The sequence below is a fragment of the Chiloscyllium punctatum genome, chromosome 14, assembly GCF_047496795.1.
Source record: "Chiloscyllium punctatum isolate Juve2018m chromosome 14, sChiPun1.3, whole genome shotgun sequence".
Classification (NCBI taxonomy): domain Eukaryota; kingdom Metazoa; phylum Chordata; class Chondrichthyes; order Orectolobiformes; family Hemiscylliidae; genus Chiloscyllium; species Chiloscyllium punctatum.
Window position 1 is genome coordinate 25,603,170 of NC_092752.1, and position 14,612 is coordinate 25,617,781.

Genomic DNA, 14,612 nt, shown 5'->3' on the forward strand with positions numbered 1-14,612 from the left:
GGATGACTGGTTTTGCCACTGTATAAATGAAGAAAAAGATGCTCCACCTGGTCTTAGATGACTATTGCAGAAGGGTCCTGACATTGCTGGAGGACTCATCTTGTCATATCTAAGTTTGGACAACATTGCTTTTGGGGGCTGTTAGATATCTGTGAAAAAACAAGGGATAATATGACAGCTGCAGTGCTTCCATTACAAATAGGGTGCAAGAACCAAAATTGCAATACATTGTACCTGTTTACACCTTAAAGTTTATCATTTATGTGGTGAACAAGTTGTGGTCAATATATGTTGGAAGAACAGAGGGCACAATTATCTGCTCTCTTGAGCGGCGTGGGAAATTTTGAGAATGTTGCGAAAATGTGGCAAATATGGAAACATCAGACTCTCAATGTTCAGGAAAGGCTCTTGTGAATTTCCTTTTAGGGTTTAAGCTGCTAATTCTGAATCTTCTTAGTCAGTGGTAACCAGCTTACTTCCATGTATTTGCATTTTTTTGTTTACTAAACTCACATCATTTCCTTGCAGCTTTCAATTCTTCTCTCACTTCCCAAGAAATGTGATGGCACCAATTCCCAATTTAACATCAGAGCGGTAATCTGGCAGCAGAACTTTTTTGCTGGCTTGTCAGGCATTCAGTCAACTCTATTCACCACAACTTTCCTGCTTGCTCCAAGGACATTTTCCTCTTCATTCTTCACCCAAGCATGACAGCATCTGCAAGTTACCAGCCTCACCACACCATCATATTTATTTATGGACCAACTGACACATCACTCCAGCGATTCAGAACTTCACTTTGGAACAAGGGGACACCTAAAACTTATATGTTTTTGCCAAGTTGCTTTTAATGCAGGGACACATGCATCTCATCAAGTCACGTGGGATGCCTCTTCTGTCTGATAATTTCATTTCTTTATGCTCACTCACTTTGCACTTCCTTGGAGAGTGCCAGACTCTATGACTTGCATTAATTATTGTGCAAAGGGAGAGATGACAGCTTGTCACTCCTCAGAGCACTTAACAATCATATTTTACTGCACAGCACTGTGTGATGTCCATGACACAACCACACCAGCAGCAAACACTCTGCAAGTACTTCAAGAAAATGGCAATTTGTGAAATTGAAACAGGAGCAGTCATTAGTGGAATTAATGTGGGGGGCTATTGTCAGTCGGAGGTTAACCATTGTCAGACCAGCAGGTCAATGGGCTGAATAGTACATCAGTCTGGGTATTGTGAAGGCATCAGTCCAAGGCTGGGCAAATTTCTCTTATTTACAGACTAAAGGTAAAGTTGGTTACTCTCTCATTATGGTTGATGGTTCAACCTGAAGGACACCATATCTCAGGCGACAGGACAAATTGGGAAGGTGAGTCCTTCATAGTAACCTCACCTGGTGTGGAATTGAACCCACACTATTAGCATTACTCTTTATCACAAACCAGCCAAATGAACTGAATGACTCCCTTACAGACAAAGCAAGGGACCCAGTATGGTGAATCTAGATGAAAGAGCAATTAACTGTGAAGCATTAGCAGGAAGTGTGATAAGGTGCCCCTTGAGTGAGTAGGAAGTGCAGAGAACCAGAAAGGGTTCATAATTTGGGAGAGTGAGATGGTTGAGAGTCTTGGAGAGGAAATGAGATGTACAAAACCGAGAGTTATAACCTGTAAGCCTTGGTGAGATGTGTGTAGTGGCAGAGTTACAGTGAGTGGTGACCTTGCAAGTGTGGGATGGGGTTGGGGTAGCATAAAGCAGACTTACATTTGCAGAGCACAGACAATTGATCACAGTCTGCCCACATTGCTTTGTATTTAATTTGGAACACTGTACTGACCAGGGACTCTTTCACTCAAAGCTCACTTATTCTGGTGGTGTGGCCTCCTTTATTGGTCAACAGGCAAGAGCCCTGTTCTCCTCTCCATCACACCATCCAGCAGCACCTCCAGGTCCCAGTCAGTGAACTGAGGAGCTAATTCACCTTTCTGGGCCATTTCCTCATTGATAACACTGGAACACCACAGAGTGAAGACCAGTTCCTGCCTTGCAGTGGCTGAAGTGCTGTGGAGCTCGGTTCTAAAAGAATGGCAGCAGCATGAACATTGCAAAGACCCTTCAGCAGCGAACACTACCACTTCCTGCCACACTAAAGGCTAGGTGAGTATTTAACAAGATGAGGAACAGAAGGTTGGTTGAGGAATATCAACAATGGACAATGGTTGACTGGTTGCCATATTTGCCACTCGAAAAAACAACTTGGCCAAAAAATGGAAGAAGTTAACCCAGGAAGTGTTTTTCTGGTTTTTGCATATTTTATGTGAGGCAAACTGATTGTCAAGTCTGTGTTCAGCAGGAATTTCTGTTTCTGTGTATATTTTCAGCATGATTGAACAGAAAAGATAAAAGAATTTTAAACATTCTTTGTGTCCAGTACAAATTGAGCTCCCATGGTCTTTCATAATTGGCTTAAAAACTATTGAGATTCTGACATAGCCGTTAATCTAGCTGTGCATTAATCCATAAAACCATAAACTTTAGTAGCATAAATGGGCAGTTTGGTCCATTGTGTTTTCTCTGTCATTAAATGAGATCATAGCTGATCTAATAATTCTCAACTCCATTTGCCTGCCTTATCGCCCTTTATCCCCCTACTGATCTGTCTCTGCTTTGAATACATTTATCTGCCCAAAAAGTCATTTGGGGTGAAGACATTTATAGATTTTCTACCTTCTGAGAGGAGAGGCTTTATTGTCATCTCTACTTTAAATGAACCAACCCTTTATTCTGAGATTATGCTTTCTGGTGGAGATGCTTCACAAGTGGAAGCAACCTCTCCAAATCTCCTCGAACAAGAATCTTAAGAATTGTATCAATTTAAATAAGGTCTCCTTTCATTTTTCTAAACTTCGATGAGAACAGGCCAACCTACTTAACCTCTCTTCATAAAAGCCCTCTATATTCAGAACCAATTTAGTGAACCTTCCCTGGACTGCCATCCATGCCAATTTGTCTTTCCTTCAATAAGGGACCAAAACAGTTCATGATATTTCTAGTGAGGTCTGACTATATTCGTGCCTCCTATACCAGTTGCAAGAGTTTTAGATTACTTACAGTGTGGAAACAGGCCCTTCGGCCTAACAAGTCCACACTAACCCACCGCCCACCCAGACCCATTCCCCTACACCTAACACTATGGGCAATTTAGCATGACCAATTCACCTAACCTGCATATTTTTGGACTGTGGGAGGAAACCGGAGCACCCAGAGGAAACCCACGCAAACACAGGGAGAATGTGCAAACTCCACACAGTCAGTCAGTCGCCTGAGGTGGCAATTGAACCGTTCCACCCACGGTTGTATTCCTTCCCTTTGAAGTAAAAGCCAACAATCCTCATCGGAGAATTGGTGGGCCAAATTGGTCTATTTCTTCCATTTTCCTGCTTTGGGCGGCACGGTGGCACAGTGGTTAACACTGTTACCTCACAGCACTAGAGACCCGGGTTCAATTCCTTCAGGTACCTGTCTGTGTGGAGTTTGTACATTCCCCCGGTGTCTGTGTGGGTTTTCTTCGGTTTCCTCCCACAGTCCAAAAATGTGCAGGTTAGGTGAACTGGCTGTGCTAAATTGCCCATAGTGTTAGGTGAAGGGGTAAATGTAGGGGAATGGGTCTGGGTGGGTTGCTCTTCAGAGGATCAGTGTGGACTTGTTGGGCCGAAGGGCCTGTTTCCACACTGTATGTAATCTAATCCATTTGCCTTCTTTATTACCTGCTGATATTTAATGCTAACTTTTTGTGATTCATGTATGAGGGCTTGCAAATCAGCCCGAAAATTCAGCTCATCGATAGTCTTAAAATGTCCTGTCCTCAAATCGTCATAATATGCAAATAAGTGTAATTGAATCTTGAACAAAAAGAACACTTCAAGAAACTTGTGCATTTTGAACACAATTCACACTTGAAAGATTGAATGCAACCATAACAATGACTTTTAGACATGTGTGCATATGTGTGTATTTGAAATAAAGTTGTTTGTTTATTTTTTTCTCTGTTTGGCTACAATATTGTTGATTTTAATCTCTACACTTAATACAGCTGAAAGCCTTATCAACATTCCTCTTACCTTTTTTTTCATACTTTTCAAGTGCCAAACTCAGCAGCCTCCTAGATCCTCCTTGATATATCCCACAATATATCACCCATAAATAAACTCCACTGACTCATAGAATCATAGAATCCCTACAGTGTGAAAGCAGGCCATTTGGCCCATTGAATCTACACAGACCCTCTGAAGATCATGCCAGCCAGACCCATCAACCCCCCAAATGCACGGATACTATAGCATGGCCAATCCACCTAACCTGCACATCTTTGCACTGTGGGAGGACACTGGAGCACCTGGAGAAAACCCACACAGACATGGAGAGAATGTGCAAACTCCACAAAGCCAGTCACTTGAGGCTGGAATCGAACCTGGGTCTCTGGCACTGTGACTCCTTTCATAAGGAACTCAAAATATTCATTTTCACTTTCAAATACCCTATACCATTAATCCATATCATTAGTGCCATTTTCTGCCTGTCCTAATTGATGTTTGCAGTCAAATGATGATGAGGTGTTCTCTTTTCATATCAACTCTTCATTAACGGCAAAAATCTTTGACCTTAACTGAAACTCTTTAGTTTCTTCCCTCTACGCAAGCCTCCATTAGACTACTTTCATTCAATGTATTCTCTGCCTGACATTAGTTTATTGACTCAATGTTTGCTGATGACTTTTCCTGAACGACTTTCCACGTCAGCTTTTGTCAATGGGATTTATCATTGCCTTTCACTCTCAGGAGTAGGACAAGGAGGTAGATCGCAAATCTACATCAATCAGAATTAGGTGTGTACTCATTGGAATTGAGAAGAATGAGAGGCAACTTTTTTGAAACATATAAGATTCTTACGGGATTAGACAGGGTAGAAGTGGGATGGTTGTTTCCACTTGTGACGGAAGCTAAGACAAGAGTCTATAAGAGGTCACATCAAAATAATGGGTTGCACATTTAAGACAGAGATGAGAAGGAATTACCTCTCTTAGAAGGTAGTGAATCTGTGAAATTCTTTATCACAGAATGTCAGCGAGGCTGAGATCTTAAATATAAGTTAAAGTGATATAGGCAATTTTTTAATCAGAAAGGGAATCAAGGGTTATTAGGAAAAGGCTGGAAAGCGGAACAAGGATGATAGTATGTTATCTGTCAGGTGCTCAAAATGCTCTTTGAGTTCACTGACAATATTTCAATGTAGTACATACCAAAGGGATTAGAAGGTCACAGTAAATACAAACCGCACCCCATCTTGTAAGGTTGGCTCCACAGATTTTCATCAAACGTTTTATGAAACTTATATTAAGGATGCTTTAACTAAAAATTAAACACAAAAGTACTTCATGGCAACATTTTTAAATCTTCAGTGGAGACATATTATTTCTGTTACTTTGCATAGCCTCCATAAGACACCATGGTATTAAATTTATACAGCTGAGCTGTATCGCTATTCTTTCCTTCATTCTCAAGTCACACACTCAAATGAAATGTTGAGAAATACTTTAGGGAAGTTTTTTTTCCCAATTTTATATTGTTATGTGACCAAGAATCTGGGGATATTGTCATAGAAAGCTATTCTAAGCCAAACTATTTAATAAAATAAGTTATCTGAGGAATTGGGTGAGAAATTGAGATGAGATTGCTTCTGCCTATCTTTAAAATGGGTAAAAAGATAACTTTTTTTTGCAGCACACCATTCTGCACCAGTCACTCTCCCAATTCTTAATGGGTTGGGCTTTCATTTAAGTGTTTCATGACTGCCTGAAAGAAACGCAGACTTTATTAAAATACATTAATAAGGATTTAAATTAGGGCAGCATTTTGAAAGTGGGTTTGGAAGTATTGATCTGATTTATCAGTCCCTAACAACAACTCAAAAATGCCATTGTTGTGAAGAATGCTACAGAAACTCCATTTACAGTGACGTACAGTCCCATTAGCTCTAATCAGTTCCATTCTGAAGATCTGCTGAGTATTTCTAGGACTTCTTATTTTTATTTCAATTTCACTAAGATTATTTTCTAGGTTTTTTAGGTTGCTTGGTCTAATCAATGCTATTTTTTGCTGAATTGTGTGTGTGTGTCTGAATCTGATAATGACACTCATTCCGAAGGTACAGTGAAACAGTAAGGTCCAGAAAGCAATAGTGGGATAAGTTTGTAGGCATGGATTCTTAGAGTCATACCAGCATGGAAACTGACCCCTCAGTCAAACTCTAGGGAAAAGACCTTTTAGGTTACATTAGAGTCTTTACAGCATGGAAACAGGCCCTTCGACCCAAAACGTTCACACCAACCCTCCAAAGAGTAACCCACCCAGACCTATTTCCCTCTGACGAATGCACCTAACACTCTGGGCAATTTAGCATGGCCAATTCACCTGACCTGCACATAGTCATAGAGTCATAGAGATGTACAGCATGGAAACAGGCCCTTCAGTCCAACCCAAATTAAACTCCATCTGGTACTTTTCAGCCCATTGGCCCAATTTATTAAGATCGCTTCATTATGTTAGATAAACTTCTTCACTATTGACTATATCACCAATTTTGGTGTCATCCACAAGCCATTCCTCATAAATTCTGAACCAAATTGTTTACATAAATGAGAACCAACAGTAGATCCAGCAGTGATCCTTGTGACATACCATGTTTCCAGTCTGAGACACAATAACTCCTCCACCCTCTATCTCCTATTGTCAAGCCAATTTTGAATCCAATTGATAAACTCTCCCCAAATTCAATGCGATGTAACTTTACTAATCAGTCTACCATGTGGAACGTTGTCAAAGGCTTTACTAAAGTCTATGTAGACAATTGTAACCACTCTGCCCTCATCAATCCTTTCAGTTACATCCTCAAAAAATTCAATCAAGTTTGTGAAATATCATTACCCCACACAAAGCCATGTTGACAATCCTTGGACCAGACGGTCTATTTCCAAGCTGTATGTCACTTTGACTCTACACCTAGAAACTTATCTCACAGATGCTTTCTGTATCTTGGTGTTTGTCTGCACCAATGTATGTTAATTTTATCTCTCAGAATCCCCAATTAGAACTTATCCCCCATTGATGTGTATTGTTCACACATTCCCTTACAACCTACTTAAATAAAGACACAACATTAGCCGTCCTCTGGCACCTCACCCCTAGGTATAGATGATACAAATATTTTTGAGAAGATTTGCAGCTCAGGTTGATGATAAGTCTGTAGGTTTCCTCACTGAGCTTGAAGATTTGTTTTCAGATGTTTCATCACCAGACTAGGTGACATCATCAGTGAGTGTCTCTGTTGAAGTGCTGGTGGTATATCCCGTCTCTCTATTTATAGGTCTTGGTTTCTTAAGGTGGGCAATGTCATTTCCAGTTCTTTTTTTCAAGGGAAGGTAGATCATGTCTAAATAGATGTGTTTATTAATGGAGTTCAGGTTAGAATGCCATGCCTGTAAGCATTCTCATGCATGCCTTTGTTCGTCTGTCCTAGGATATGTGTGTTGTCCCAGTCAAAGTGGTGTCCTTCTTTGTCTGCATGTGTTGAACCTGGTGACAGTGGGTCATATCTTTTGGTAGCCAGTCAGGGTTCATGTATCCTGATGGCAGATTTCCTGTTTGCTTGTCCGATGTGTGTGTTTTTTACAGTTCTTGCATGGCGTCTTGTAAATGACGTCAGTTTTGCTGGTGGTATCTAATGGATCCTTTACGTTAATTAGTTGCTGTTTAAGCGTGTTGGTAGGCTTACGGGCTACCATAATGCCAAGGGATCTTAGTAGTCTACCAACACACTTGAACAGCGACTAACTAACCTATAGGGTCCATTAGATACCACCAGCAAAACTGACATTATTTACAAGATATCATGCAAGAGCTGTCATAAAAAATTAAAACAGACAAACTAGCAGGAAACCTGCTACCAGGATACACCAACTGGCCACCAAATAACATGACCCACTAGCACTAGTTTCTATACATACAGACAAAGAAGGACACCACTTTGAAAGAATTGGATAGAGCTCTTAAAGATAGTGGAGTCAAGGGTTATGGAGATAAGGCTGGAACAGGATACTGATTGGGAATGATCAGCCATGATCATATTGAATGGCGGTGCAGGCTCGAAGGGCTGAATGGCCTACTCCTGCATCTATTGTCTATTGTCTATTGTCTATTGACTGGGACAACACACACATCCTCCAACAGGTGAAACAAAGATATGCACGAGAATTCTTACAGGCATGGCATCCTAATCAGAACTCCATCAATAAACACATCGATTTAGACTGTATCTACCTTGCCTTGAAAAAAAACCAGAAATGACATCACTCACCTTACGAAACCAAGACCTATAAATAAAGAGGTGGGACATACCACCTGTGCTTCACTGGAGACTCTTACTGACGATGTTATCAAGTATGGCGTTGAAACATCTGAAAACAAACTTTCAAGCTCATCAAGCTAACTTACATACTAATGATACAAATATCTCTGCTAAAAACTCTGCACTTCCTTCCCTAACTTCCCACAACATCCTGGAATACACTTGATCGGTTCACAGAAATGTATCCACCTTTATGTTTTATCAGACCTGTAGCAATTGATCTTCTGTAATGCGGACTGTTTTCAAGACATCAATATTTATTTTTTTTCAAGTTCTCTCGCTTCTATGTCTTTCTCGGCAGTAAAAACTAATATGACATATTCATTTAGTTTCTCTCCCATCTGCTGTGATTCCAAATGGAGACAGCCTCGTTGATCTTTAAGGTGCCCTGTTCTCTTCCTATTTACTCTTTTGCTTTGATTGTACTTGCAGAATCACGTTGTATTATCCTTAACCTTATCTGCCAAAGCCATCTCACTCCCCCTTTTAGCTCTCCTGATTTTCCTCTTAAACATGCCCCTACACCCCTTAACAGTGTTGGCCAGAGAATAATTTGCCAATTTAGGAACAAAGGTATTACAGTTATTATATGAGGATTTTAATGTTTCTCATTAGCAGGTCAAAACAATTTTATAATGTTACCATGGAGAACAAAGTCATGGAATTTTGAAAAGATTTATCTTTATCATTATGATCAGTGATGAAAGAAGGTGATACAGTAGATGCAGGGAAGATGATTCCTCTGGATGAGCAGTCTAGAACGAGGAAGTATTTGCCTGGGTTGAAGCTAAAAGAAGAAATCTGCAGCAAAAAGAATAAGTTAACTTGAGAAATACAGTGAAAGCTAAGTTTGAACTAAGGACTCCATAATCATGAGTTTCTGCAAAGAATCTGGAAGGTCTGTTAATCAAAATCGAATGGAAGAAACAGCATAAAATTTCATACCTCAATGAAAGCCAGAATGCTAAAGAGAATTAGAATAACTTATAAAGGGTTGCGGCAAAGATTTGAGTTGGCCCCAAGTAAAATAAATGGACCTTCAATATCCATGTATTCTATATGGAAACTCTAGTGTGAGAAGTAAAAAGTAGAACTGAGCCTAAGGAGTTCTAAACTGTATAAAAACGGAAAGAACTGCAGGTGTTGTAAATCAGACACAAAAACAGAAGTTGCTGGAAAAGCTCAGCAGGTCTGGCAACATCTGTACAGAGAAATCAGAGTTAATGTTTCAGATCCAGTGACCCTTCCCCACAAGGGGAAACAACGTCTCTGCATTGACTCTGTCAAGATGCCTAAGATTGATATATGTTTCAATAAGGTCTTGTTCTTCAAAACTCTAATGAGTACAAATCCAACATACTCAACCTCTCCTCATAATGAAATCCCTCCCTATCTGGCATCAACTTATTGAAGCTTCTCTGGACTACCTCCAATGCCAGATATATTTCCTTATTTAGGGGGTCAAAAACTATCCACAGAATTACTGATGCATTCTGACTAGTGTTTTGTATATTTTTTATACTCTCTTCCTTTTGAAATACAGGCCAATGATTCATTTTCCTTCCCTATTATCCACGGAACTTGGATGCTAACTTTTTTGTGATTCATGTACAAACATTCATGAATCCCTCTCTGCTGTAGTTTTCTGCAAGCTTTCCTCAATTCCATAATACTTAGCTCTTCTATTCTTCCTGCATAACTTCACAATTTCCCACATTAAACCTGCCAAGAATTTGTCCACTCCTTTTATCTGTCTCTATCCGTCTGTGAATGCATTACACCATCCCATTCATTGCCATTCCATCTATTCTGAGTCAATCGCAAACTTAGTTTCATTATCCAAGTTATTAAAATATACTTTTATTAATTATAAATTGTTAATAATATGCAATAAAGTTTGTTTTGCTTTGAACTGTGAAATATTGCCTTGTAACTCTATACATTAATTATGGAGTGTTGATATTTCTCTTCAAATGTTCATAGTATCTAACAGGATTGCAACAACAGTAATTGAATTATTTTGGAATATTAAATATGGAAAAACTGCAAGAAGGTGCTATTGGCAAAAAAATGGCTGGTATCACAATGAATGATGCAATAAACCCAATAGCTAAATAATCTTTTCTTAGTCTGATTTCTTAATACCTTCCAAACATGATAATAGGATTTTTCATTAATTGTTATCGAACTAGTTTCAACCAATCTGAAAACTTATCAATACTCCTTTCTTTATCTTCAATATATTTTTAACTAAATTAAATGGATGTTAGATATAGACTGAATAGATATTGTGTTGCTGGCATCATGGTAAAGACAATCAGTGCAGGAAAACAAAACACTGCTCTATTTTGCTCACTGAACAGTCATACATCAGGTCAGTGTAGTTCATCTATCCATCTATCTGTTCAAGCAATGTATCCCCTCTGCAATCTCTCTGACTATATTATGTGACAGGTTACATTTCACAGATTCACTATCTTGTGCCTTCTTTGAGTGAGGAGAAAGCAAGGACTGCAGGTACTGGAGCTCAGAGTCGAAGAATGTGGTGCTGGAAAAGCACAGCCGGTCAGGCAGCATCTGAAGAGCAGGAGAGTCGACGTTCAAACATAAGCCATTCATCAGATATCCTGATGAAGAGCTTATGCTTGAAGCATCAATTCTCCTGCTCCATGGATGCTGCCTGACCAGCTGTGCTTTTCCAACACCACAGTCTTCTCTGAGTGAGAATGTCAAGTTAAGATTTATTTTTGTTGTGATCAAATGTCTATTATGACATCCACAGTATCAATCGTATAAACTAGTTGCCTATATATGGAGTCGATGAGGGCCTCTTATGGTACATTGAAAGTGTCCCTATCTCAAGTCTGAACAGATTGATGTGAACTATCAATAGGAAATGGATGATTATGTGCTTATGTAATCATTCATTTGATGATTACATAAGCACATATAAAGGGATACCAGTGGTGAATTTCAGGTCAAGGAGCTATGTTGTTATGTTTGATTTTGAAAATAAATCTAAAATCTGAATAAAAATATATTTCTGCTTGATGTCTTCACTAACTGGCAGTGAAATGGATAACAGGATGCTTTAGTGTCCGTAGGATTCAAACTTTGTTCTGAGTGATGTTCGTGGTGTTCTATCGCCCAAACCTCTGTGTATATATACATATATATATTGTCTATATGCATCTCCCAGGAACTCTTAAGTAACATCCAGAAAGGAAATATCTGAATTTCAGTCATTTGATCTGAGCTGAAAAACTACAGACTTGCTTCTAGAGGTAAGTGGAGAGTAGCAAAATGGAGACGTAGTTGGATGACGGATCTCAAAGATGGGTTGCAGATGAACAACATTAGAAATGTGAGGATGATATAAGAGACCTGAGTGTGGAATATGCCAGAGCAGATCGCCTGGCAGGAGGAAATACATGCAGCAGCATTACTTTTGATATGCCATGTTTTCTAAGCTGTTGCTTCTAATTTGATCTATTTATCCATAAACTAGATCAGGATCTTTATATTTAAAAAATTGGCAAGTCCTGATTCCTTTTCAATTTGGTAGGAAAGTTAATATGTCCTCTTGTCTGCCACAGGAGAAATGGAATGATGCAATCTTGTGATGGAACATTTCGATCACTGCCTGGGCTGGTCAATGACCTGAAGATGTTTTTTTAAGGAGCCTTGTAATGAGCTGTGCAGTCTTGATCGCACCATTTTCAACAGAAGTATCTCGTAAATGTTAGGAATAACATGATGTCAGTCACATTCCTTGCCCATCGTGTGAACTTTGTTTTTATCTCAGATTGTCACAGTTTTAACAATGTAAATATTAGAAATTTGAAAAAAAATAGTTTTGACTTTGTTTCCACGCTGTAAGGATTCTAGACCATTTGGCCCAACAAGTCCACACTGACCCTCTGAAGAGTATCACACCCAGACCTATTTCCCTACACCTATTATTCTACATTTCCTCTGACTAATGCACCTAACCTACACATCCCTGAACACTATGGGCAATTTAGCATGGCCAATTCACCTAACCTGCACATCTTTGATCTATGGGACGAAACTGGAACACCCAGAGAAAATCCACACAGACATGGCAGGCAAGTGCAAACTCCACACAGACAGTTGTCTGAGGCTAGAATTGAACTTGTATCCCTGGTGCTGTGAGGCAGCAGTGCTAACAACTGAGCCACTGTGCTGCCATTAGCCTACTTCCTTTCTTTTCAGATCCTGACAGATTAGCTGCGTGCTTCTGTTTTTCTTCCAAGACATTATTATTTTTTTCAAATCCTCCATTTATCATTGGAACATGTTTGACAGTGTAATTGCTCATGAGTTCGATGGTTCACATATGTGAAATACAACAATGAGGCTTAATACAACCGGTCTACACAGTGTATGATCATAATTTACTACAATAGTTTGCTTATAAATATCTAGACCTAATTTCTAACACTGCTGCAGAAGAACAAAGAATCAAACTTGGGATCCTTTGGATCTCTGTGTATCATTCATATAAAAATAACTTAGAGTGAAGAAGCAGGGTAGGCAAAAGTAAGGACTGCAGATGCTGGAAACCAGACTTTAGATTAGAGTGGTGCTGGAAAAACACAGCAGGTCAGGCAGCATCCGAGGAGCAGGAAAATCGACGTTTCGGGCAAAAGCCCTTCATTAGGAATTCCTGATGAAGGGCTTTTGCCCGAAACGTCGATTTTCCTGCTCATCAGATGCTGCCTGAACTGCTGTGCTTTTCCAGCACCACTTTAATCAAAAAACTGGAGAAACAGGGTGTTTATCGCAATCATTCTGCACTGGTGTCCATATTTCACATGATCCTCCTCACACTCTACTCAATCTTACTCTGTTGGCATCTCCTTTTATTCATTCCTTCATTATGGATATATTTACCTTCTTCTTAAAGCAATGTAGGCTACATGTTGCAACTATTCTTCATGGTAGCATGATCTTTATTTTAATCATTGTCTGTATGAAGACATTTCTTCTGAAATCATTTTGGACTTAAGGTAAATATTGCTCACAAATGAAAGCATCTTCTCTACATCTTCCCTAACAAACTCCCCTTTATATTTTTATGACCTATTTTAAGTGACCCTTCAGTCTTCTTTTCTCTAGCATGCCCTTTCTGATTGCTATGAACTTTTAATTCTGCTATCATTCTTGTAAATCTTTTTACAGATCCTCAAATGTCTCTTTCGATCTTGTTATGTATAAATTAGACCAGAATTCTAAGTGTGGTTTAGTATATGTTTAATACAGTCTCCTTCGTGGTTCTATTCCTCTCAACATGAACAGAATACAATGTCTGCAATTTAAGGCCTTGTTAACCTTGTTTATGGTCTGTGAGTCTCTAACAGTTGATTCTTTTACTCCTTTACTTAGACTCTTACATTTCACGGTGTATGTGAATTCCCTGTTCTTTCCTGCCAAAATGCATAATCTCAAACTTATTTATATTGAAATATGTTTTAATTAACATGCTAAGTCTATGAGTTTCTTAAAGTCTTCCGGCATTTTATTCTGTTTTCTTCTGTCTTAGCTATATCATAAACTTGTTGTCATCCCCAGATTTTGAAATTGTACCACTGACCCCGTTCATGTACTAATCACTTTAGAGGCATCTTTTCATTACTGAAGGACAATTGCTTGCATGGTAAAATCATTGCACCATATGAATGACCTAAGACATTACTAATGGAATGTTAATTGGTTGTCATCAGTTAGGCTACAGATCAAATTGATCACAATAATAGCATTCCACTCTATATGAAATAACAATTAATGTTGACAGCAGTATGTTAACATTTTAGATTTTTCTTAAAGTCCTAATAAACGTTTAACATACCTGAATATCAATTTGAATAAAAATGTAATTGCATATGTTTGAATGCTGCCCCTGTAGCAAAGCTGTTGTCTTATTGCAATATTATTATCTCATTAGGTTAATGATTTAAATTAGGAGCTAATTAATTTCTAAATTAAAATAAAACCACAAAGGGCCAAGTTTTATTTTTATTTTTTTCACTCAGAAATTACAGCACAGTCCCACTTGATTTACACGTGCTTCTCCATTTAAGAAAATGGGACCAGATTCTCATTTTCATGGTGGGATTCTGATG